Raw genomic sequence first — 22,448 nt, forward strand, 5'->3', positions numbered from 1 at the left:
AAAGAAATGCTGTATAGCACATTATTGGGTTAACAAGGTGGTTGTCAATTAAAGTATTGTATCGATATTAAATCTACTAAGATTGAATACTAACATTATGGTTATATAAGAATATGTCTATTCTTAAGAAATAAATTCTGAAGTATTTGGTGCCGTGATGTATGGAACTTTTTTCCATGTGGCACAGAAACAAAAAAATGTTGAGTGAATGCAGGTGTCTGTAGAGACAGAGAGTGAATGACTCTACGTGTTAAATGTTAATAGTGGGTGAATATTTGGGGAAAGAGTACGTGGCATTCTTGATATTATTATTATTCTACAACTTTTCTCTACACATGAAATTATTTCCGAAAAGAGAGAGAAACAAAGCCTAGCAATTCTATGACTTAAAGAGAAAAAGAAGGTATGTGGAAAAGATACATGTGTTTCTTAACTATCTTGTTGTGAATTTTCTACCCTTTGGGTTGTCTCCGGTAAATAAACATTTAATTCTATGGCAGTGTCTGTGTCACTCAGCTGCTGCTGCTGCTAAGTCGCTTCAGTCGTGTCCGACTCTGTGCGACCCCATAGACGGCAGCCCAGCAGGCTCTTCTGTCCCTGGGATTCTCCAGGCAAGAATATACTGGAGTGGGTTGCCATTTCCTTCTCCAGAGTGTCACTCAGCAGGCAAAGGCATTTCCATATCTATTGCCTAAGAAGGTATATGTCGTACAAGAAGAAATAACAGTGCTGCTTTTCAAATTGAAGCCACTGTATCATTTGTTGCTGTGGAAGAGATTGGAATGAGTCATTGAGTTCAGTTCACTTGCTCAGTCGTGTCCGACTCTGCCACCTCATGGACTGCAGCATGCCAGGCCTGCCTGTCCATCACCAACTCCCGGAGTTTACTCAAACTCATGTCCATTGAGTCGGTGATGCTATCCAAACATCTCATCCTTTGTCGTCCCCTTTTCCTGCCTTCAATTTTTGCCAGCATTAGGATCTTTTCCAACCAGTCAGTTATTTGCACCAGGTGGCCAAACTATTGGAGTTTCAGCTTCAGCATCAGTCCTTTCAATGAGTATTCAGGACTGATTTCCTTTAGGATGCACTGGTTGGATCTCCTTGCAGTCCAAGGGACTCTCAAGAGTCTTCTCCAACACCACAATTCAAAAGTATCAGTTCTTCGGTGCTCAGCTTTCTTTATAGTCCAACTCTCACATCCATACATGACTACTGGATAGACCATAGCTTTGCCTAGAGGGACCTTTGTTGGCAAAGTAATGTCTCTGCTTTTTAATATGCTGTCTAGGTTAGTCATAACTTTTCTTCCAAGGAGCTGCTGCTGCTACTGCTAAGTCACGTCAGTCGTGTCCAACTCTGTGCCACCCCATAGACGGCAGCCCACCAGGCTCCTGTCCCTGGCAAGGAGCAAATGTCTTTTAATTTCCTGGCTGCAGTAACCATCTGCAGTGATTTTGGAGCCCCGCAAAATAAAGTCTGTCACTGTTTCCACTGTTTCCTCATCTATTTGCCATGAAGTGATAGGACCAGCTGCCATGATCTTAGTTTTCTGAATGTTGAGCTTTAAGCCAACTTTTTCACTCTCCTTTTTCACTTTCATCAAGAGGCTCTTTAGTTCTTCTTTGCTTCCTGCCATAAGGGAGGTGTTATCTGCATATCTGAGGTTATTGATATTTCTCCCGGCAATTTTTATTCCAGCTTGTGTTTCATCCATCCCAGCGTTTCTCATGATGTACTCTGCATTTAAGTTAAATAAGCAGGGTGACAATATACAGCCTTGATGTACTCCTTTCCTGATTTGGAACCAGTCTGTTGTTCCATGTCCAGTTCTAACTGTTGCCCCCTGACCTGCATATAGATTTCTTAGGAGGCAGGTCAAGTGGACTGGTATTCCCAGAATTTTCCACAGTTTCTTGTGATCCACACAGTCAAAGGCTTTAGTATAGACAATAACGCAGAAGTAGATATTTTTCTGGAACTCTCTTGATTTTTTGGTGATCCAGCGGATGTTGGCAATTTGATCTCTGGTTCCTCTGCCTTTTCTAAATCCAGCTTGAACATCTTGAAGTTCACGGTTCATGTATTGCTGAAGCCTGGCTTGGAGAATTTTGAGCATTACTTGAGTAGCGTGTGAGATGAGTGCAACTGTGCAGTAGTTTGAGCGTTCTTTGGCATTGCCTTTCTTTGGGATTGGAATGAAAACTGACCTTATCCTGTCCTGTGGCCACTGCTGCATTTTCCAAATTTGCTGGCATATTGAGTGCAGCACTTTCACAGCATCATCTCTGAGGATTTAAAATAGCTCTACTGGAATTCCATCACCTCCAGTAGCTTTGTTTTTAGTTATGCTTCATAAGATCCACTTGACTTCGCATTCTAGGAAGTCTGGCTCTAGGTGAGTGATCACACCATTGTGATTATCTGGGTTGTGAAGATCTTTTTTGTACTGTTCTTCTGTGTATTCTTGCCACCTCTTCTTAATATCTTCTGCTTCTGTTAGGTCCATACCATTTCTGTCCTTTATTGTGCCCGTCTTTAAGGAGTCATAGAGTGTTCCAATTCCTACTCTGATGCTTGCCAGCTGAAGGGTCACTGGAAAGTTCCTTAACCTTGGGATATTCGGCCACTGCATTTTACAATAATATTTGCTTAGCTTCAATATCTTACAACTTCAATGAGAAAACACATGTGAAAACTTTTTGTAAATAATAATGGTCTTTTCTACAAACATAAAATTACTCTTAATAGTTTAGTTAAATATGAAAATTGCCTTGGACCAAGGTAAAGACTTTCCTTAATTCAGGTAGCCTTTCTTCCTTTTAAATGTCAAGAATGATTATACAAGAGTGGTTTGTTTTTTTTTTCCCCTTGACCTCTTTATTCCTTCTGGTTGCCTCGTTTCTAATTCCCTGCCTTTATTATTCTAGGCAAAGCTGCAGTGACGAAAGGAGTGGTGTAATTTTTGAATTTCAAGAACAGTGAAGTAGGCGATGGCAGCGAGCGTATAAAAGGACACGTAAGTCAAACTGAATGTTTTCAAACATCTGTTCTCAAACATCTCATGGGTCTGATGTTCCTCAGAATCTCTCCTGCTTAGTTTTGCAGTGGTCTGTGAGGCTCTGACGGATGGAGGGATCTTTCCGGTCTTCAGCCCCAGGTCAAAATCAGCCAAGGAAAGGCCAGGGTAATTTGCAGGAGGAAGGAGAAAGGTTTGAAGAGGCCACTTTACTCATTGGAGGTGGAAGACAATGTGGGCCAGGGTGGGAGAAACACAGAAAACAAAGGGCACGGAAACACTCTCCGAGTCGTTGGAAGTGACAGAAAAGGGTCTTCCTTGCCAGATCAGAAGCTTCAGGGAGGCCTGGGGGAGTCATTTCCTCTAATCAGAATTGCCTTGGTTGCAGCTCCTTATCCAGGAAGATTACATTTACCAGGTCTGCTCCTTCTCTGGAGTTGAAGAGTCTAGGCCAGTGCTTCCCAGACGTGAGATTAAGAATTTGCCCTAGAACTAAATGTGGAAACTTCTTCACTTCTTTTCAGAAAAAGTCTGTCTACCAAAAGTAAAAGTCAGTTGAACTAAACAGTGTTCTTTGTAGTGGTAGTTGACTTCCATTCTGGTGCATAATGTTACTATGTCCATATATACATCCAAAAAAAATCGCCTAGTTTTACTTGTTTTTAATCCTGATAAGAATAGTATATTGCATGTGATATTCTGCAGCCTTCATTTTTTTCACTCAGTTGTACTTTTAAGATTCACTTGTTGCATGTAATAGTAGTAAATGAATTTTTATTGTTAAATAAAATTCTACTCCAAAAATCTATCATAGTTTATCTGTTGCTCCATTTCCTTCTAACAACTGGTATTTTGTTGCCATTCTAATGAGTATAAAATAGCATATCAATGTGGTCTCAATTTACACTTTCTAATGAATGGTGAGATTGAGCAGTTTTTTTGTGTGTGTGTCCTTTGGAGAGGAGAGGTTATGACTTTAGAGAAATTTTTCAGTCTTGAAGTTGTGTTTCTTTTTTTATTTTTTGGTTTTGTTTTTTGAAAATAGTCTAGCAGTCTCTCTTTCAATTATGTTGTGGTTTCATTGCTCATCTTCATTCTTTTTGATTGAAGTTTTTGTTGATTTGTGTTCTCACATATTATATCCTTACACCTTTACTTGGGTTCTTTTTCTAGTTCTTCTATTCCACCTTGGAAGGTGGAATCGCTACTTGTAGAATAACTCCCAAGAACAGAGTCTATTTTCTGTTAAAGTATCACTTTCCTTTTCACCAGAATCCTAGATACGTGGATCTCTGACTGAAGACGTCCTTCTGCCACATGTGGAGTACAGAAAATAGGTATCTACTGCTGTGAATTAGAGGCATCATCTCTGTAGACTTCTGCAGGCTTATATTCTGCACCCTTTTAATGGACATAGAAAGTCGCTTGAAGATTTTGGTCTCTAAAATGTTAAGTTGCCTTGTGCTTCAGCACATGGGAAAAAAAAAAATATTATTTCAAAATGGATGTCAACTGAGAGTGTTGATGTAATAGTTTTTTAATTCATTCTGCAACAGAAACATCATCTGTAGGCCATCATGCCTTTTCAGAGACCACACAGATGTGATGGGAATGTGTGGATTAGGAGTTTGTGTTGGCGGTGACATGTTAGGCAGGTTTCTACTCTGCAGAATCTTTGTGCTTTGCAGGTTATGCATTGGATTTTTAATGCTAGTGTTATCATAGAGAAGGTAGGCACAGAAAACATCCCCAGGGAATGCTGAGCTCTGTGATGAGCGATTCTCCGAGGGGCTACCTCTTATTGGACCCATACCTTCACTTGGAAAATATAAATATCAGATAATTCTGTGTCTTTTCCTCCCTTGGGTAGCAAATTCTAGTGAGTGGTTACTTTGCGTTCTTATTTGCTTGGTTATTGTTGGCTGTCAGTTCACCTACTACTGCCATTTTGGTTTGGTTGGCTGAACACTCCAGGAACTTTGCCTGGAGAGCTAGGAAAGAGATGAAGAAGTGGAGAAGTTTACCAGGAACGGCCAGTGGGTCCCTGGGGAGGCCCTGCCCAGGCTTTGGGCCGGGGAACCATCATTCACAAGCACAAACTGCTTGGGTCTGAAAAGGGTCTGATTACCACTTCCCCCAGTTCTCTTGGCCTGGACCAGCCAGTTCATTTGATAGATCAGCAACTGGCCCTTTGAGCCACCCAGTTCTCCTCTTTTAGCTATAAATGTATCCCCTGGAAGACTGTGATTTGAGCCATTAGCATGATTTTAATACAGTTCACCTGAATGCAGTTTCTTTCCTTCTGCAAAATTGTGACTCCAGTCGTATCAAAATGGTGCAGAGAGAGATCTCCAGAATGCTGTCTTTCAGGTGTCATTTTTAGTGAGGGCATCAAAACTAGGGCTTGACAGGCATTGTTGGGATGAGTGACCATAAACCTGAGTTTGCTCACCAGGCCCCATCGTATGAATCAGAGCTGTGCTTTGCTTCACACTCACTGTACATCTCCCAGACTTTGGTCCTAATCTTGCTCTCTAGACCAAGAATAGTTCCTCACTGCTCTCTGACTCAACCCTGGAATACTTAGCCATTTGTAACATTTTCCTCCTTTCTCACGTGACATCATAAATTTGTATATTTCTAAAGAAGGTTCTGAAAAGTAGAATTGTTTTAAACTCTTTCTTCTCCAACCTGTCCTCCTTGCTCCTCACCAAATTCGCATCTGAATACTTGTTATTGTGCCCTTTATCTGATGCCTTCAAACATGCCCACAAAATAATTTCTGTTTGCCTTTGTCTCAGGCCAGGCGTTCAGGGTGGGAAGCATGATTTAGAGGGAACCACGTTAGGTTCCTCAGTAGCCAGATGACCTGGCTTCAAGTTGAATGTCTACTTGAAGTCTGTATGACTTTGGTTAATCACTTAGCTTTTCTGTGTTTTCATTTTCCCACCTCATCTATTCATATGCTGGAGCAATGGTTCTCAAATGTTTTGGTTTACAGTTCAGTACAGTTCAGTCGCTCAGTCATGTCCAACTCTTTATGACCCCATGAACCGCAGCACGCCAGGCCTCCCTGTCCGTCACCAACTCCGGGAGTCTACCCAAACCCAAAACTTTCTATATGTCCAACTCTCATATCCATACATGACTACTGGAAAAACTATAGCCTTGACTAGATGGACCTTTGTTGGCAAAGTAAAGTCTCTGCTTTTTAATATGCTTTCTAGGTTGGTCATAACTTTCCTTCCAAGGAGTTCAGTTCAGTTCAGTTGCTCAGTCGTGTCCGACTCTTTGAGACCCCATGAATTGCAGCACGCCAGGCCTCCCTGTCCATCACCAACTCCCGGAGTTCACTCAGACTCACATCCATCGAGTCGGTGATCCCATCCAGCCATCTCATCCTCTGTCGTCCCCTTCTCCTCCTGCCACCAATCCCTCCCAGCATCAGAGTCTTTTCCAATGAGTTAACTCTTCGCGTGAGGTGGCCAAAGTACTGGAGTTTCAGCTTTAGCATCATTCCTTCCAAAGCAATCCCAGGGCTGATCTCCTTCAGAATGGACTGGTTGGAGTAACTGTCTTTTAATTTCATTGCTACAATCACCATTTGCAGTGACTTTGGAGCCCAGAAAAATAAAGTCAGCCACTGTTTCCACTGTTTCCCCATCTATCTGCCATGAAGTGATGGGACTAGATGCCATGATATTAGTTTTCTGAATGTTGAGTTTTAAGCCAACTTTTTCACTCTCCTCTTTCACTTTCATTAAGAGGCTCTTTAGTTCTTCTTCACTTTATGCCACAAGGGTGGTGTCATCTGCATATCTGAGGTTATTGATATTTAAGGCCCCTTTATACTCTTTAAAAATGATTCAGGGCCCCAAAAGGCTTTGCTTATATGAGTTATAGCTAGCATTTGTGGCAGGCAGATAAATAGCCCCCCAAAGATGTCTACTTCCTAATCCCCAGAACTGATGCGTATGTTACTTTACCTGGCAAAAGAGACTGCCAGTGTGGTTACATTAAGGATCTCGCAATGCAGAGATTATCCTGGATTAATCAGGAGAGCTCAGTGTAGTCAAGGGTCCTTATAAGAGGAAGACAGTGTGCAGGTGGCCTCCAGAAAGTGGAAGAGGCAAGGGACACATTCTCCTCTGGGTTCAGGAGGAGCTCAGGCCTGTCAACACCTCCGTTTTAGCCCTGGAAGGCCTGTTTGTAGACTTCTGACGTCCAGAACTATAATTTATGTCATTTTAAGCCACCTATTTATAGTCATTTGTTATAGCAGCAATAGGAATCTAATGCAAATATTTTCTGTTAAAAATTAAAAGTGACAAATTTAAAAAATTAATTTATTTAGAAATAATAAACTTATAGGTTAGCGTCAATTACTTTTTTGGGGCGGAATAGTTATTTTTCAACTGTTAGTGAGACAACTACCACTGCTATACATTTTTATAAATCTCTTTTAATGTCTGGCTTAATAGAAAGTACCTGGATTCTCAAATCAGCTTCTGGATTCAATTTGTTGTGGTATCACGTGTCATGTAGCCTCTGAAAAACTCCCCTGAATATATTCACAGAGAAAGAGCATTGAAAAGGCAAATACTGTCTTAACATTATTATAAAAATAATTTTGGCCTCATGGATTACCTATAACATAGGCCTCTCAGGAAGTACCCTACTTTGAGAACATCTGGGCTAGAACATAGCCACATAGCTATGTCTAGCTGCCAAGAGTCTGAGAATTGCCGTTCTTATTCTAGGTGCCAGCTTTTAAAAGTGAGGGTTTAGAAAGGGACATTAAAGGACATTGATTGTTATATATCAAAGTTTGATACCCATGGTGGGTAGACAGTTGCCAAAATGTTGGTTTCCCTTCTCCTTGTCCTCATATTAGCTAGGAAAAATGGGCGTCTGCTTAGACTACATCCTTTAGAAATACCTACAGTGGAACACAATGGCATGTAGGTGGAGTCATAACTGCAGAGAGTTGCATTTTTAGCATTTGTAGATTGATTATATGGAATATCTTTTGTTTGGTGCTCACAGACAGCTTTTGATGCCTTGTTTGGGTCTTTTGAATTTAACAATGCACTTCCTTTCCTTGGGTAGGATTATAGTTGAAATTGAACTTCAGCCTGGCTTTGATTCGTAGTTGTCCTTTATGGGTTTGAAACTACACGGGGAGTAACATTCCCTCTTGGTCATTTTGTAGATGGTTCCTGCTTCTCCCTCTCAGTATTCTTTTGCTGAAGAATAACCCAGGTCCAGTTTCTGATGTGAAAGAGCAGTTAGGAATATTTGTGCAAAGTAGCGTGTAGTTTAAAAAAAAATGTATGTAAATACAGTAAACACAGTTTGGCGTTAAGTGGCATGATTTTGAGCTTAATATAAAGCTTAATACTGATCTCATTAATTGATGATATGTGTTTAATGCATTTTTAGTGCTATCCTCATCTTTAAATTGATTATTGTAATAGCTTTTGGGTGAATAAGGACTTGGAAGATATTTTAACATCCCAAATATGGTTAGTTCAACCTCTGGAGTGGGAGAATCCTTTGTATGTTTCACAGAGTTGACTGTCTATTTCCTGACTGAACTGATTGGAAACAAGTTTTGATTTGGGATGGGGGTGGGGGAGGAGAAGAAGCAGAATTTAGAGGCTCAAGCACTTGGGGAAAATGTGTACCTGATGTTTCCTTGGGGAAAATGTGTACTGACTGGTGGGTACTGTGGACCAAAAACAAACCAAAAAATGCTGCCTGTTGTTCTAGTAAAGGATTCAGTAAGGACTGTGGTGGCCATAAAGTCATCAACCACTGCAGCAGCCACCCAGACCTTGTAGCCGGAGGGGAGCTCAGGATGCAGAAGAACAGGCTGCTAACCATCAGGCCACCAGCCCCTTCAGCGCCTGGATGGTGCACAGGGAGGGGAGTTCAGGGTGGAGGAAACCCAAAACTGGCCCTGGATAGCTAAGATGCTTGTCAAAGGAACGGCTTCAAGAAACCCAGACTCTTGTATCTTCCGCATACATAAATTAGCTGAGATGTCTGGATTTTTTTTATTAACAGCAATCTTTTGATGTTTAACTAGATATTTTTTTCCCTGTAGGAAAAATTCCTGTGTCTCCTGGCTCCTCCCTTATCTCTTGGAAAGTTTTTCAAAGCTATCTGGCAGACAGCAGTCCCTGGCTATAGTCCTTAGTAAGGACTGCAGACAGACATAACTCTCCACTTTTTAGGTTGTGCGTCTTTTTCAGTTGACAGTGCTCTGGGGGCCAGAGGGTCACTGCAGTGTCTGGTTACGATTGTGAACTGGAGGTGGTCAGGGCAGTTCTACTCGCTTTGCTCTTTTCCCCAGCAGCCCCTGAAAACTACCTAGGGATTGTCAGTTTCTGCTCTGCTCCATGGTGTACTGTGTTAGCAGGAATTGGATTGAAACCTTAGTTAAAATAGAGTGGAAGCAATTTTTTTGTGACTCTAACTTGAGGTACCACAAACCTCCTGGTACTAAGCAGCCTGGATCTGGGGTACTCAAAAGTTTTTAGCAACTAGCATCATAATGGTAGCACTTATTACACATATATGAGCATAACAGAAAAACTGTAAGTGAAACTGATAGGAAGGTTTGTCCCTATGTTAGTTTCTGAATACATTTCAGATCATCACCGGTGGTTCTCCAAGCAGGATATCCCTGAGACTTGCTAGGTGTTTCAGGAGGCAAAAGTGAGCTTGCCCGTAGCGCACTTCCCTCTTTAGGGGGTTTACAATCACATCCATATGGTGGCAGAGGTTAGGGTGCTGATTCAGCAAAAGTCTTAGTTAAAAGCCACGTGGTCATTCATTGCAGCAGCTAGCAGTTTTGAAAACATGGGCTGGAATATTTTTCTGATGCTTTAAAATAAGAACAAAACAGTTGTTTTAAGATGGCAAAACAATGAGTGTTTTGATTTGGCATTTCCTGCATTGACTAATCACTATATGTAAACGATTTCTCTGATCAGGACGCTCCACTAGCCAAGAGCTGTGCCTTACTGTATTTTTTCATCAGCTCTTTAGCAAGCCTGGGCCCAGGAGGCATTTCAGGCTTGTAGCCAGCCCTCCCAGGCCTTCAAACACTCTTTGTTGCCTCTTGCACGGAGGGCCCCAGGGTGTTTTGGAAGCCACGTGTGACTTTAAGGAAAAGATTAGCAAGAGGCAGAAGCACGTACTAGCTGCTTTTGGGACTTTTTTGCTTTCACTCTCATTTCTGACTGATTTCTGGGCTGACTCCCATAGCAGCTGTTGCATGCACTTGCTCCTTTTTTAACTCCTGGCCTCCCCTAGCCCAGCCCATGGCAAATGCGCTCAGAAACGAAGCCCTGGAGGGACTTCTCTGGTGGTCCAGTGGTTAAGAATCTGCCTTCTGATGCAGGGGACACGGGTTCGATCCCTGGTCTGGGAGCTAAGATCCCACGTGCCATGGGACACTTAGGTCCCCACACCACAACTAGAGAGCCTGTGTGCTGCAGTGAAGGTCCCCTGTGCCGCAGATAAGACCCGATGCAGCCAGCAACTAAAATGCTTTTTAAAAAAGAAAGAAATGAAGCCGTGGGGACAGAGCCTGCCCTCTGCCTTCCTCCTCTCTGCCACAGTCTAGCTGCCATTCTCCTGGCAGGTGCCACAGCTGGGCTGGTCCTGAGCTTCATCGGGTACAGGTGTGTCTTATTTCTTCCTCCTCACACATCTCCCTTGTCCTGCCCTCCCCTCTGTCAGGCGTCCAAGCATGCTGCTGTTCCATTTCGCTACCCTGTTGTATGATTCTTGAAATGGGTCAACTGTCCGATGCCTCCAGCGGTGTCTTTCACATTCAGACTCATTCATTCCCTCACAGCCACACTTCACACATTATAATCTGACAGACGTGCCTTGAATATTCAGAAAACATTTACTGACCACCTCCTGTGTACACACAGCAGCTGTGTGCAGATGCCAGGAGATACAGAGACGAATCAGACGCTTTGTGCTGTTGGTGGAGAAGGGGAGAGAAATGTGGGAGCAAATAGTGAGAGACGACTTCTAGTAAGAACATGGACTAGCTATAGTGAGGACACAGGGGGAGAGGGAGCAGCTTGGTCCCACAAGGTGTGTAAGTATGGCCCCGAGACAGGAGAAGAGGGTCATAGCAGCCATCAGCCGGAAGCGGATAGGGCGTTCCTGTGACTCAGCCCCTTCCCAATGGGATTCCACCGTGACTAGCCTAGGGCAGGGGGACACCTCTATAACGAAAGGATCTCTAATGGTGGATTTGGCTCACTGCGGCAGAGGGTTGGAAAGGAATTTGGGAGGCTGCAGCTATCCCTAAAGTAACAACATGGGTAGGCTTTGACCTAAGAAGGTGAATGGTCCTTGGTACAGTTTCTCAGAGATGGAGGACTTCCTTATATTCTTCCTCTTTAAGAATTTGTTGGTTATGTACTCACTGTTTAATGGCCCTGATATTTAGATGCTGTGTTTTTGTGGGAAGACCTCATAAATACTGAGTTTCAGGATGAGCGTAGAATACAAAGACCTCCCAGTCCAAACCAGATCGTGTTTTACTTCTCATTCATGGATAGTACTTGCCCTGGTTTGTAACTGTGTGTGTATGTAAGTATGTCTCCACTCTTAAGTTCTTTTAGGGATGAGAACTGTTGGTTTCCTTTTCAACCTTATGTCCATATTGCCTCCACTGGGCTTGGCATATAATAAGAAAAGAATGAACAGGGCAGACACCCAGCCTGAAAAGTGAACCGAAAAGTCAATGGTGGGGTTTGCACAGTGAAGCCTGAGAATAGATAATTGACTTTTTTAAAAATTTTTTCAGATTGAAGTGTGGTTGATGTACACAGGTGTACAACATAGTGATTCACAATTTGTAAGGATTATACTCCATTTATAGTTATTATAAAATCAGTGGCTGTATTCCCTTTGTTGTGCGGTATATCCTTGTAGCTTATTTTATGCCTTAGACTTTATACCTCTTAATCCCCTACATACCTTGTGCCCTCCCCTCTTCGCTCTTCCCACTGGTGACCACTGTTTTGTTCTCTATATCTGTGAATCTGTTTCTTTTTCCTTTTAAATTTTGGATAACAGAGTTCTAATTTGGTCAAGGAAAAAGGGCAGAAGAAAGTCATTGTTTACTGAAGTCCCTTCCAGCAGATGATGTTTACAGAACCAAAAATGTCTTTTCAAAATAGAATGTGCTTAATGGAACAGATATATATTCTGATTATAGTAGTGCTTATATGAATCTATACATGTGATAAAATACTATAGAACTGCACACAAAAGAAAGGGGCAAGAATTGAACATGTCGAAATGAATGAAATCTTAACAGGATCTGTATTTTGGTTAACAGTATTGTACCAATGTCAAGTTCTTGCTTTTAATACTTTTATTATGGTCATGTAAGATAAGAGGTGCATACATGGGAGCTCTCCACTATTTTTGTAACTTCTGTATGAGTCTCAAAGTATTTTGGGAATTCCCTGGTGGTCCAGTGGTTAAGACTCTGTGCTTTCACTGCTGAAGACGAGGGTTCAATCCCTGGTTGGGGAACTAACCAAAAGCTGTGTATCACGGCCAAAAAAACATTATTTAAAGGCAAATAAAAATAGATATTACCAAGTCCTGGAAAAGATACTGAACAACTTGAACTCTCTTGCGCTGCTGCTGCTGCTGCTAAGTCGCTTCAGTCGTGTCCGACTCTGTGTGACCCCATAGACGGTAGCCCACCAGGCTCCCCCGTCCCTGGAATTCTCCAGGCAAGAACACTGGAGTGGGTTGCCATTTCCTTCTCCAGTGCATGAAAGTGAAAAGTGAAAGTGAAGTCGCTCTCAGTTGTGTCCCACTCTTAGCGACCCCGTGGACTGCAGCCTACCAGGCTCCTCCGTCCATGGGATTTTCCAGGCAAAGTACTGGAGTGGGGTGCCATTGCCTTCTAGTGGGAATGTAAAATGGTACAGCCACTTTGGAAAACCTGGGTTTTTTTTGTTTTTGTTTTTGTTTTTACAAAGTTAAATATGTACTAAAGGAGATCAGCCCTGGGTGTTCTTTGGAAGGAATGATGCTAAAGATGAAACTCCAGTACTTTGGCCACCTCATGTGAAGAGTTGACTCATTGGAAAAGACTCTGATGCTGAGAGGGATTGGGGGCAGGAAGAAAAGTAGACGACAGAGGATGAGATGGCTGGATGGCATCACCGATTTGATGGACGTGAGTCTGAGTGAACTCCAGGAGTTGGTGATGGACAGGGAGGCCTGGCGTGCTTTGATTCATGGGATCGCAAAGAGTCGGATACGACTGAGCGACTGAACTGAATGGAACTGAAATATATACTTAGCATGCAAGAGAGCAATTTCACTCCTAGATTCTTACCCCAGAGAAATAACCTCTGTTCACACAAAAACCTGTAGGCTAATATTTGCAACAGTGTTATTTATTTTATTTATTTAGTTTGGCTGCTTGCAGGAACTTAATTCCCTGACCAGGGATTGAACCCAGGCCCTCAGCAGTGAAAGATCAGAGTTGTAACCACTGGACCACCAGGGAGCTCCCAACAGCTTTATTTCTAATTGCCCATGACTTGAAAAGACTCACATGTCCTTCAGCAAGACAGTGGATAAGCAAACTGGGCACTGATGAAATATTACTCAGTACTAACAAAGAACAAACACAACTAACTGGATGAATCTGAAATGCATTATGTTATGTGAAAGAAGCCATGCTCAAAAAGATACATTCTGTGCATGATTCCATTTATATGACATTCTGGAAAAGGCAAAAGTAGGTTCATCTAGTCAAGGCTATGGTTTTTCCTGTGGTCATGTATGGATGTGAGAGTTGGACTGTGGAGAAGGCTGAGCGCCGAAGAATTGATGCTTTTGAACTGTGGCATTGGAGAGGACTCTTGAGAGTCCCTTGGCCTGCAAGGAGATCCAACCAGTTCATTCTGAAGGAGATCAGCCCTGGGATTTCTTTGGAAGGAATGATGCTAAAGCTGAAACTCCAGTACTTTGGCCACCTCATGCGGAGAGTTGACTCATTGGCAAAGACTCTGATGCTGGGAGGGATTGGGGGCAGGAGGAGAAGGGGACAACAGAGGATGAGATGCCTGGATGGCATCACTGACTCGATGGACATGAGTCTGAGTGAACTCCGGGAGTTGGTGATGGACAGGGAGGGCTGGCGTGCTGCGATTCATGGGGTCGCAAAGAGTCAGACACGACTGAGCGACTGATCTGATCTGATCTGATAGGGTTAGAAAAAGACCAATGGTTTCCTGGGGCTGGGAATTGGGGAGAAGCTTGACTTACAAAGGTTATAGGGAACTTTTACCTGTATCTTAACTGTGGTGATGATGACATGACTATATGTTTTGGTTGAAACTTATGGAATTGTTACCTAAAAAGGATGGATAACTGCATGTAAATTATATCCCAAAAATCTGACTTTAAGATGAAAACACCACCACCAACAAAAGTGAATAATGAATGATGTTCTTTAGCTTAAATACTCATGAAGGGTTCAGTGGCTGTCACTTGCCCATGATTGGATAAAGATTTGTGAAGTCATTGATTACAGTGATGTCTTGTTCAAACTCCAAAGTGTAGCCTCTTTAGTACTTTGGCCTCTAATTGAGCAATGGAAATAGCTATGACTATAGAGATGGGTGTTCTGATATTTTTAAACAGAATGCTTTGGGGAGATTAAAACAAAAGCTTCTGACTCTTGCTTTAGCAGATCCAGTCTTTAGTGTGTGAACATGTAATCAATTGTTGCTCTATCTCCTTTCCTGGCTTCTTTGCTGTTAGAACAGTCATTAATGGAGTAGACTTACATGCATTTTTAGATTGTTTTAAATATAAGCTATAACAACTGGGCTGTGATTTTTTTTTTCCTCCTAGAATGGATGATACAATATTGTATGGGGAAAAACCCAAGTTTTGATTTGGATGGGAAGAAGGAAGGCTTATTTCATCACTATAGCCAGTATAATTTAAATATAACTCGCAAATGTTGGTAGCGGGAATTAGAAGATTCAGACTGAAAATTCAGTGGAGCTCTGAAGCAGTATCTCTTAATAATCACCATCTTCTGTAAATCAAAGTCAAAATTTGATTTTGAAGGAAGATTTAACTCTGAACTCTTTGCTTGATTTGTGGAGTTGAAGGATATAACTTCTCCCTTTATGGAACAGATAGCTGGATAATGCATGTGAGATTGCAGCAGTCTTTTCCCAGTAGAAGACTCCTTGTTAATTTAAAACCGGGACTTACTAGGTTGGTTTGGATTTAATGCAATCCAGTATTTCAGCGGAGCAAACACTTAATCATTAACCACTTGTGATGCCTATTATGAGGGTTGGGTTTGCACAGCCAAATAAGCCGCAAGCCCTGTTTTCAAGGAGTTCGCCATCCAGCGTGGTCACCTGAGCTGTGTACAGCCCCCTTAAGTCCAGCTGCAGGAGAGACCCCCTAAGGAGGAAGCCCTGACCTGGGATGCGTCGCTTCAGTTGAGCCTTGTAAGTAGACTTTTGTTTGGGCCTGAAAGAGAGCACTCGGTTTTTCAGGCAGGATGAGCCAAGTGCCATATGAAAGCTTTTGTGATCAGGGAATCATCATATTGAAGCAGGGTAAAGAATTTCTTCTCTTTCTTCCCAATTATTCAGACTAGAATATAGATAGATATAAATACCAGAAAAAATATATAGAATTATACTAGAAATACTGGAATACTAGAAGGATATAAAATTATAAGTAAATTACCCCTTTTAGTCCTCTATTAGTTTCTATTGCGGGTATAATTAATTTTTACGACAATGTTACTGTTTTGAAACAACACAGATTTATTATCGTAATGCTTCTTTAAGCCAGAAGCCCAACATGGGTCTCACTGGGTTAAGATCAGCATGTCTTGAGACTTGGCTTTTCCGGGTTAAAATCTGCATGTCTGAGACTTTCGAGAGGCTGCCACTGTTCTTTGGCCCGTAGCCTCTTCCTCCATCTTCTCTCTGACATTTATTTGTAGTCAAATCCAAGAAAGGGTTTCTGATTTTAAGGACCCATGTGATTAGATTGGGGCAGCCTGGATAATCCAGGATACTCTTCCCATGTCAAAATCCTTAATTTATCACATCTGCAGAGTTAGGTAACATAGTCACAGGTTCTGTCCACAGGATGTGGACATGGGGCCATTATTTTGTGCACCATATCTGCCTACCCTTATTCCTTTTATTCTCCCCACTGGTAAATTATTTGGATACCAAAGCAAGCATAAACATAATGTATTTATTTATGAAAGTGAAAGTGTTAGTCACTCAGTCGTGTCTGACTCTTTGCAACCCCACGGACTGTAGCCTGCCAGGCTCCTCTGTCCACGGGAGTCAGTAGCCATGCCTTCCTCCAGGGGATCTTCCCAACCCAGGGATCATACCCCAGTCTCCTGTGTTGCAGGCAGATTCTTTACCTTCTGAGCCACCAGGAAAACCCATACCTTAAAGTACTTTCCTCTTATTAGTACTCACTGAACTGTCTCGTTTATTCCAAGTGCTGTAATTGAATTCTGCTGCTGCTGCTGCTAAGTCACTTCAGTCGTGTCTGACTCTGTGCAACCCCATAGACGGCAGCCCACCAGGCTCCCCCGTCCCTGGGATTCTCCATTCTAGTGAGCAGATATTACTTTTTTTTGAAGATCACAATTAATGCTGGAGGGATCATCTTTGGACATATATCTTGATATTCTTTTCTGCACACATTCGTAAGGAAAATATGAATATATGTGGGTTGTTAATTTTGAAAGAAGATTGTAAGCAATTAATAAAATGGGAAAAGAAAAGGAATACGTGATACAAACGGAAGTTCTCTAAAAACATTGAAGAAGGAAACGAGCATTAATTTGTGGTTTATTATATGCCCATCACCATGCTAGCAGATGACTTCCTTTTTGTCACATCATGTTCCATGGTGATACCAAGAGATCTGTTGTTAGCCCCAGGCTACTGATGAGGGAAATGAGCAGTAGAAGCTCGTGTAACTTGGTCCAGGTTGCGGCTCCGGGGTCCACATCACCCTGCCTCCCCAAAGACAATGGGGACCCCTTCAAGTTATACCCCCTACAGCTCAGTCCTCAGATGTGGGCAGCATACCAAGTGGTGACTCTTCCGACACCCTTAGATTGTTTAACTCTTTGAATATTTGAGGTGCCCTCATGTGCATTCTCACTTGCACTTAAAAAAAGGTCTCAGGGAATGAGTGACCACAGTTTTAAATCTGGCATTGCTGCCACACAGCACCCTCCAGGGACTTGTGTGTTGTGACCAGTGGCTCTGGCTGGGCAGCGGGGGCTCCTGACAGTGGCGACCTTCAGGACACTCAGAGAGTCGCCCTGATGAGTTCTGCTGTGGGGGCTGACGTGGGCTGCACCCTATTCTGGGCTGAGATGGGGGTCCCTGTTGCCATGGGACCACTGGTCTGGAGGCCTGGTTGGAACAGAAGTTCTTCTGGGACTCCCACTGCGGGGTGTTCACAAGTTGGGGTTTGACCCTCCTGAAGATGGCATGAAGCCTGGTAGGGCTGCTTTTCCAGAAGAGCTTCCAAACACCAAGCACGTGTAATTGCTGCCTCCGTCCAGCCTGGCAGGGCCATGCTGGCTGGTAACCAGTGTGATGCCAGGCTGTTGGCTGTTTGCCGGCTCACTTGGGAAGAGGGCAAGGGCTTGGGTTCCATGGTACATTGACCTGGATGTGGTGATGGTTTTGCTTCTGGGGTCATAAAAATCAGGAGGCTGTTTCAGGGTGCAGGTTTGGGTTCCCTGGTTCAGGTCTTATTCCTGAACTTGCTCTTATACAGAAAGAAGCGTGATCAGTGTGTGCAAAATTGTTTATCGCTTCTTCAGAGTGAACAGCGTTTGATGAAGGGATGTCAGAACCGCTTGCTTTTCAGCCTGTTTAGCATGGCTCCAGCTGGCCTGGGCCCAGGGCCTCTGTGTTCCTGGGCTTCTGTCGCTTAGAAGAGCTGCATGGTGGCAGGAGACAAGGGGCTGCTTGTGTGCATTCCGACCAGTGGCAGCTGCAAGAGAGGAGAGTGATAAAGTCCTTCTGTTTTGCTTTTGCTCAACTCTAAAGGCTACTTTAGGGTTTTTATAACATTACAGCATTCCTTAGGAAAGCTTGACTTGGGACATTTATTCTGAGGGTTTTAGGGATCTTTTGTGAGGAGAGGTACTATCTGTCAGAAGGACAGCGGGGATGGAACTCTTGGCTGCCTCTAGCTACCATCAAGCTGTGTGATCTTGTGCCAGTCACTCCCCTTCTCCGGTCCTGTAAGCTGGGGAGCTGGGACGAGAGCAGCCAAGTCATTCACACTCAGAACCAGCACTCTGGACACACTTGGTGCTAGGACAGTGTGTCCCCATTGACATGCTTAGCTGAGGATTTGGAGCCTGAAAGAGCTGCTTCTGATGCCCGGGTCGTGCCACTTAGACCTCCATGAGCCTGAGCAAGTGACGTTATTTCTTTGGTCTCCTTGATCAGATTGGGGATAAGTCACTTCGATCATGGGGTGGCTGCCAAGATTCAGTTCAGTTAAGTGAGGTGGTGTGTGGGGAAGGCACTCTGCCAAGGGTCTAGTACCTGGTTAGGGTGCAGCTCAGGGTAGCTGCCCACCGTTAGCTGTGAACTGTTTGGTATATGAGGGGCTTGTGACACTGTCCTTTTACTGCTTGTCACAGAGCGAGTGGCTCCCATTAGCTTTAATTAAAATGAAAAAATTCTGATAACTGTGAACCAGCGGTTCTCTGTTCCCAGGGTTCTCTGTTCTTTGCTGTTACTTTAATTTGCTCCTTGAGGAGTCCTGTGTGGTCTGAGGAGTGGGCTCTGCTTAACTGGGCTTCCCTTTAGGAAGACAATTTTGTAACATGAAACAAAACTAAAAAAACAAACATGACCCAAATGGCTCCACTCGGGACTTCTCAGTTTGCAACTTCATTATTTCAGCACGGCCTTTTCATAGTTCCTAGCTTTAGTCATGAGAAGACAGGTTTGTGAGGCGTAGATGATGGGGTGGAAAAATGCAACCCCGTATTTTTCTTGGGAGAGAATACAGAGACGTGTGAGGAAGAAGGCTTAACTTGCCAAATATGTATTGAACTCCACTATTTTTAAGGCATTTGGAGATGCAAAAGTGAATTCAACTGATGTGGTCCTTGTCGCCATAGAGATTAGTTTATTGGAACAGGGCAGCCATTAAATTATAGAAATAATGATTTAATTATAGTTGTGATGGTGCCGGGGGAAATGCAGGGTATAATAAGTGGGCAATGTAGGATTGCATGTGATGGGAAGATCAGAAAGTCACCCTGGGGCAGTGGCTTCCAGTTTAAGGTCCGAAGGATGAGAGGAAAGTGTGCCAGGGGAAATGAGGATGCGTCTCCCCAGACAGAAGGAGCACAGCAGCAAAGGCAGAAAGAAGCGAGGCTTGTTAGAGAGACTGGAGGAAGGCCAAGGGGGCTCAGAGGCTGGTGCGCTCTGGGGACAAGGATGTGAATGATTTGGAGAGGTAGGCAAGGGCTGGACTGTGCCATCAGGCCTGGGCATCCAGGATCCAGATTTTTTTTATTCTAATTTTTATTTTATATTGGAGTATAGTTGACTTACAGTGTTGTGTTAGTTTCGAGTATATAGGAAAGTGATTCAGTCATACTACGTATACATAAACATTCTCCCTGACATTCTCCCTGATTCCCTTCCCATATAGGTCATTACAGAATACTGAGTGGAGTTTCCTGTGCTCTAGGGTAGGTCCCTACTGATTATCTGTTTTATGTATAGCAGTGTGTATATGTTAACAGGATCCAGATTTTATTCCAAAGAGCAGTGGGAAGCATTGAACTAGAAAAGGGCCTTGATGTAACTGCATATGTGTTTCCAAGCGGTCACTCTGGTTTCTTACTGGAGCTTAGATTTTTGGGGATAGGAACACAGAAAATATGGGGATACCAGTTTGGAAGCTGCTGCAGCCATCCAGGTTTATTACGACGTCCTGTTCTCAAGTGGGGAATGGAAATGAGTATTTAGGAGGCGCAGCCCACAGGACCACCTTGATTGACGGGATGGGGAGATGCGAGGGAAGGGAAGGAGCCCAGTGCAGTTTCTGTCCTGAGCATCTGGGAGAAGGGTAGTCCTATCTGGGCAGATAGAAAATTTGGGGGGATTGTGGTTTAGGCGGGGATGGAGGAGTGTCTGCTGGACACAGTTCTCCTTCTTTGGGGATGCACTCCCCCTCCATTTCTCTGAGGCCTCTACTCAGACAGCCCCTTGTTAGGGAGACCGTTGGAGACCACTGCAGCAGTCCTCCCCGTAACACCTGTCACCGTCTGGCAAACTGCTTATTTTCTTATTTCTTTAGAGTATATATCCTCTTAAAAGGATGTGAGCTCCTTAAAGGCAGTTTTTTGTCTGTTTTATTCTCTGTTGTGTATCCATAGCACCCAGAACAGTGCCTGGCATACAGAAGGCCCTCAATAAATACTCACTGAATGAATCAGGAGTATTATTTCCATTCTGGTTTTTTATATCCTGTTTAAACTTGAGTGACTTCTAATTAACCCAAGCCCAGGAAAAGGTATAGGGACACTGTTCATTTGACATATCAAGTCTTTTTTTTTTTTTTTTTTTAATCTAGGCAGGATGAGTAGAAAATTTTGATTCTCTTCTTTTTGTTTGTTTTTAGTGTTAAAGTGATAGAAGAGGGCAGTTATGAAAATATTTGAACATCATACCTTTTTTTTTGTTCTTTACAAATCAGTATAAACATCTAGCCCTCCATCTGATATACTGTTCAGATTTGGGGGCTAAATTATAGCATTTTGTAATTCCTCTGAGCTTATTATGTTTTGGGAGGGGTGCGGTCATTGACTTTTTGATTACATCTTTTCGACTTGCTGGGGAAAGGTATGGAGACCAGGATCCAAACTTGCTTAAAGGCGAAATCTGAGGGCGGAACAGAATAAAAACCTTTTGTTAGAGATATTGCTGGATCCCTGGATCTCTACATGGCTGGTAGTTTGAAAGTACTAGCAATTCGTAAATAGTTTCCTAAATCTTTTTTACTTTGGGTTCTAAATCAGTTGCTACCACTTGTAAACAGATTCTCTGCTTGTAAAAGAAGAGGTTGTACATATAATGGTTAAGGGTGCAGCTGTTGGAGTCACACCTCTATTTGAATCCATCCCCACCCTCCCTCCCACCATCATTTGCTAGCTTGTAACTTTGCACAAGTTACTTAACCTATTTCTTTAAAATGGATATTACCAAAATTGTATTATTATTTGAGGAGTTAGGAGAAGACAGATACTCATTATTGTTACCATTTATAAGCTTAACATGATTGATGGTATTACTAAATGGGATTTAAATGTAGAAGTATCTTAAAGAGAACTAAGTTTTATAGAGTATAATTGACTCAGTTCAGTGTTCCCCAAACTTGCCAGAATGTAAGACTCTCCTTGAGGTGCTTGTGAGAAATATAGATTCTCAGGCACCTCCCAGTTTTACTGACTCAATCTCCAGAGGAGGAAGCCTGGGAATTTTGCTAGGTAGGCAGGGCAGTGACATGGCCTGGATTTTGTGAGACTGCCATGCTGTGTGCTGTGCTCAGTCACTTCGGTCATGTCTGACTCTGTGACTCCATGGACCGTAGCCCACCAGGCTCCTCTCTCTACGGGGGTTCTCTAGGCAAGAATACTGGAGTGGGTTGCCATGCCCTCCTCCAGGGGATCTTCCTGACCCAGGGATTGAACCCACGTCTCCTGCAATGCAGGTGGAGACTGTCTTTTCTTTCTGATATTCTGTTTAGATTCTAGATGTGTGTTTATACTTGTAAGAATCTGTCCCAATTTTGAGACAGGAAACGTCACCATTTATATATGCCATCTTTTTCAGAATCTTCTTTCTAATCAAAGAAGACATAACATGCTTCTGGGTTCCAAGGAACACGAGAGGCTGTATAGCTACAAATTAGCCATGTTGGTATAAGTTACTCAGCTTTCTTGGCTACCTTTCTTTCTCATTACAAAACCTACCTGATCTTATTAATCTGCTCTGTGAAATATACGCAGGGACATGTTTAAGTATCTTGGCAGCCTTCTGTCCTCCAGAGTCTCTAAGGTCTCAGTTATTCCGGGCTGTTGAAGTGGCAGTGACCATGGATGCAGTGTCTGTGCATGGAGGCGACCCCTGAGCTTTGTTCAGTGGAGGCCAAGCCCGAGGAGCTGTTCTTTGCTCCCCTGAGAGCTGGGAACAGGAAGGAACGTTGCACTCCACTGCACTCAGGACAGTGTGTTCTTAATCAACTGTTCTGGAAAAACAGCATTTTGTTGTTTTCACACAAGCCTGCAAGTTCATTTCCC

At 43.1% G+C, this 22,448-nt stretch overlaps 1 protein-coding gene across 31 annotated transcripts in view; it reads left to right on the forward strand.

Annotated features, from left to right (window-relative positions):
* SGMS1 (sphingomyelin synthase 1) overlaps positions 1-22,448 on the forward strand; it is a 323,691-nt gene that overhangs the window by 94,070 nt on the left and 207,173 nt on the right. For all 31 annotated transcript variants that reach the window (XM_070363738.1, XM_070363729.1, XM_070363734.1 and 28 more), the window contains one exon: positions 2,931-3,019. The gene's annotated coding sequence lies outside the window, so the exon portion shown is untranslated. The remainder of the gene's footprint in view (positions 1-2,930; positions 3,020-22,448) is intronic.

Source organism: Bos mutus, chromosome 26 (assembly GCF_027580195.1).
Source record: "Bos mutus isolate GX-2022 chromosome 26, NWIPB_WYAK_1.1, whole genome shotgun sequence".
NCBI classification, from domain to species: domain Eukaryota; kingdom Metazoa; phylum Chordata; class Mammalia; order Artiodactyla; family Bovidae; genus Bos; species Bos mutus.